The sequence below is a fragment of the Dromaius novaehollandiae genome, chromosome 5 (assembly GCF_036370855.1).
Source record: "Dromaius novaehollandiae isolate bDroNov1 chromosome 5, bDroNov1.hap1, whole genome shotgun sequence".
NCBI classification, from domain to species: domain Eukaryota; kingdom Metazoa; phylum Chordata; class Aves; order Casuariiformes; family Dromaiidae; genus Dromaius; species Dromaius novaehollandiae.
Window position 1 is genome coordinate 31,738,494 of NC_088102.1, and position 4,934 is coordinate 31,743,427.

Sequence of the window (4,934 nt, forward strand, 5' to 3'; positions counted from 1 at the left end):
GTCACATCGGCACTTGGCCACTTCTGCCGGGCACGCCGCTTCGGCGGGAGGAGCCTAGCGATCTCGGCGATCGGCACTTGACTGGGGCTGACTAGCGGCGGGTGCGCCCCGGCAGCCCCGCCTGCAGCTCCGGGCCGCGCCGCGAGAGCCACTGTGGGGGCTGGACCGAGCCGAGCAGCGCCGAGCCGCGCCGCACGCCCCCCCCCCCCCCCCCGCCCCAACCCGCTGCCCCTTCCCGTGGGGGTTGTGGGTCCGGGGGGTTAATTCGTTATTTGTGTCTTTTGTCCAAGTCCTGTGTGGGGAACAGCTGTTAACCAGACACCCTCAAAAACCGTATTATCCTTACGTTCCTTCCACTAATCCGAGTGTGGCTCTGAAAAGCAGAAAGGCACCCTGCGAAACGGGGCAAGGGGTAGAGAGAGGCAATTATTAGTTTGCTAAAAAATAGCTTTTAGCAAATAACATCGTTTTTCCCAAACATGCATCAGGATGATAGGTGAGGTGATTTTTTTGTTTTCATTGTGGTGAGGGAAAACCTAACCATTTTTATCAGTTATTCAGGTAGCCCTACCCAGAATGGAGAAAAAGCTCCAAAGGAAGAATTAACGTGTGAATGTATCTGCATACCCTGCTGGTTTTTATGGATTTTTTATGAGGGAGCCTGAAACATTTTTCCATCTTTATACAAAAATCTGACAAGCAATAGCACCCCGTCTAAGCACGCATGGTGCGGTGGGGTGTCGATTCCAGGCCGTGCACGGAGCTGCTCAGTGATGGCATGGCTTCCCGAGTTTCTAGGGCCTAACTATGCAGGCAGCCTTTTATACCCAATTTACACGGCTATGTATTCATAAAAGTTAAAGCGTAACTAATCACATCCTTATTCTTTAATTGTTTACAGGAAAAACAGAAAGGTGGACAGCTTACCTTAACATTTTTTTTTACCATCAACTTTCTTAGTTCCTTTGTTTTCACATATTCCTTTGAAAAGTATTAGCTCACTATTTACCACAAAACACAAGTTTTTTTCCTAGTCCTCTCCTATTATCTCTTCTGGTCCTTGTTTGAATGTTTTGATCCAAAATCTCTTCTGATTGTTCCCTGTGTCTTTTAAATTCAAACATTCCACCTCTTGTCAGCAGGAATTTCCTCACAAAACAGCAATTTTAGGTCTCTTGGTACTGGGTTGCTCAGATAATAAGCAGGTATGTGAGCAGCAATGGCTGGGAGTGATATTTCTCCTGCTGTGAGACTGTGTGGTTTCTTCACCCAGCAGAGCTCGGATACAGCCTGTATTACTGTGTTCCATTGTGGGTCATGAGTTTATTGTGTTTATATAAATGCAATACCACTTTGCTGCATTCCTTGGCCTTTCAAACAGGACATAAGCTAAATTGCTTATATTTTTTCCTTCCTGAGCTAAAAGTTTAAATGGTCCTTCTCTTTCCATATATCTGAACAGTGAGTAATGATCAGCACTCTAGTAAGGGCAAGCCAATTGCATCTAATAGATGGACCTGGGGGAAAACCACAGTATTGAAGTGGAAGTGATTACAAGTATTGTATCTCTTATCCTTTCTGAAGTTGAGGAAATACTTAAAATTACTTTTCTACGTGTGATGACTGAAGAGGTCAGATACCCATGGGTTTTTTACTTAATTGTTGAGATTTTTAGGCTAATTAGAGCAACTTAAGAAGCTTCTCCTTTTACTTCCAGTAAATAAAAGACAGAAAAGCCTCCATGGTCACATATTTACTTATCACATATTTACTTATCATCGCCCAATCTAATTAAACAAACTCTAGCCTGTAGGTGTAAATGTTCTGTTTTGCTTGAATAGCTTATGTTTTGTTTTATGTTTGAAAGATATATTTAAATGTCAGTGATACTTGCCTTGTAGAAAGTATTTTGTAGAGTCCTTAATTGCAGATTGTGGGTGATGCTACTTAGTGAAGTATTTCATTAAGATGCAAACAACCAGTGCCAATATCTTTTCAAACAGTAAGATACATTCTGTTTTATAAAGAGCAAGAAAACACTGCCTGTTCTTCTGTTTAGGCATTTTTCCTCCTTCCAAGGTGTGAGTGTGATAGGAGAAGAAGATTCCAATATATAGCTAAAAGACCACAACATTAGAATTGCGTGCCGGAGGCCAGAGGATTTCATATATCCACAATGATTAATCTCTTGCTAGGTTGCAGTTGGGTCATGTATGAAGACCTGAAGTCATCCAGTATCTCCATCACTTTAAAACTGGGAAAGAGGGACTTTTCACCCTTTCTTTTTTCTTTTTTTTTTCCTGCCAGTCATGTCTCAGACATAAGGACCCTATGAAATTCCATTTTTTTAATTGTTTATCTACGAAGCCACTCTCAGTTGTCTAGAGAATTATTCAATAATGCTGTATTCATCCACAGATATTGGTAAGGACGGCATGTAGAATACTACTTTGTCCTACTAGAAAAAATGTACAGTACTGAACATGTGGAATAGCTTGGGAGAAAGAGTGCTAGTAGCTAAGAAATCCAGTGAATTTTCATTAGTACTCTTGTCAAAGGAAGACAGGTTTGAGTGGCAGAGGGCTTGGGTGTACAAACTCTGTGAATCAACTGTGGTTGATTAAAACCAGCAGAGAGTAGAGGAGCTTACTATTGATGTGTACTATTTACACCTTTTTTAGAAGGGCACTCTATTTGCCAAGTTTACTCACTCAAAATAATCGTTGGATAAATTCTGCAGTGAATAGTTTCAACATGCAAATTTTAGACAGATTAACCAAGACAGTAAGCTCTGAAAGCACAGTACAGTTCTAATCCTTTGCTCGGTGTCCTAGATTTTAGTGCGTACAGATTATGACTGATACAGTAGTGATGAGTCAGATCAAGCTAGAGTTGAACCAGTATTATCCTGGTTATGGAATTTATCCTGGTTATAGATGTTTATTGCTATCAGTAGTTAGTAATCTTCTGTTAGCTATGGACCAGTCTACAATTTACAGATGGCTTTCCAAATTACTGATTGGGAAGTGTTTTGCCTTTGGCTCTAAATAGAATAGAACGGTATTTGAGACATTTTTGTTGTCCTGTCATGGAAAACCTGGAGGTGAATATTGGGTCTCCTTCCTGAGGTTCCTCACATTGCCTGAACAGTATTGTTGTGAAAATAGAAATAAAGATTAAACCTTGTTTGATGTCTACATTCCCCCAAAGACCCAAACCTTCACAATGTTAAAATCAGTGTTGGTCTCAAGTTCCTTTGCTTCTGATCATTATGGGCTTCATTTTCCTTTTTGGTGGGATAACCCACTTCGAATAAACATGCAGCAGCCTGGTACATACTGTTTTCTAAGTCTCCAAAACTTCACAGGCAAGGCTTACAGTCTAGTGGTCATATAAACAAGAATACCCCTAAATGACTTAATTTGGATTAAATGCTTTTGAAGAATGGCAGTTATTGCCCTGGAGAGTTGACCTGTTTTTTTTTTCTGTAGAATAGGGTAGAACACTGGGCAGTGGCAGAATAAATTTTTTCATGCCGTGCTGCCACTTTGATTCAACTGTACACTGGTAGGGACTGAGTGAGCAGATCAAGTTCAGCAGTCTCATGAGTCTTTATATTGTCTCAGCAGACTACAAACCTGTGATTACTTGTAATAGCTAAGATGCAGTGATATGGCTGTATCCTCTAAGTTACAAAAAGAAAATTCATTACATTTCAATATGTTTTTACGGACTGCCAGTCACTATCAGTCTGTTCTTGATTTGAGCCAAAGACCTCCAAGGAGAAAGATTCTGCCTCTCTAGTCCTGGTTCCCTGTGGGCAGAACACTGAGCTGAGCAACCTGGAAGATCTCAGCTCTTTCCCTCATTCTGGCACTGGCTAAAATTGTTTCATTTTCCTCTGTCTTAGTTTCCCAATCTGTAGTGTATGAATAATGATGTTGATTTTCTTTGCAAGATATTTTGAGCACCATTTTTTAAAAGATCTGAGCATTACTATCAACTGAGTTCCCTTAGAATAAAATTTAAACTCTTAAGCATAGTTTTAGAAACTGATTTAATTCAATACTATTAAAATTTCAAAAAATTTTCATACATCAATCAAATGAATTGCTGTTGTTATCTCTTGTTATTTCTTGAAGTGCAACAAATTAGAATCTAAGCTTGGAATATAGTTGCTTTCAGGAACATAGTTGCAAGTGAAAATTACAATCACCACTAGATGGAGTTAATGATTTTCTAAATTATTCTTCTTAGATCTGTATATAATACAGAGTTGCAAAATGATTATGATCACTGTTTGAGTTAAGTGGAATATGATAATTTAAGTAGTTCACCTGTATCTTGTTATAATTGCATTATCTGTTCTTCCTTAAGCTTTAAAATTCTATGAATTTTTTCATCTCATCTAAAATATTTTTTACAATTTGATGCAGACTAACAATGTTTTAATGGAAATCTTTATCAAACTTACAACATCCGGTATCAATGCTTGAATTCTCGATTCAGCTATGTAAGTTGCTGTTAAAAACAAGAGGGTTGTGATTCTCTTCAATTCTGTTATTTCGAATGGTAATTTGCCTTCTGCTGGTTTTATCCTTTTTAAAGGATAAAGAAATTAGGTGAACTACCATACTTACATTTTTTATTTCACTATTAAGTAAAAATATTGTTATATAGTGTTCTGAAAAGCAACTTGGAAATCATCAATAGTCATGAAATCCCAGTAGTTACAAGTAAAATGTGATGCGTTTACAGGCACAAAGATTTTTCTGTCAGGATCTGTAAATGTCATCTTAGACCAGGATTATTTTCAGCTAAAGTGTCATCATGAGTGAAATTCTAGTAATTTTGTTCATGATACATTACCTAGAATAGAGTCTAGCTCGCTTTCTTCCTTATCTGAAGATAGCTAGCTAGCCAAAAATATCATT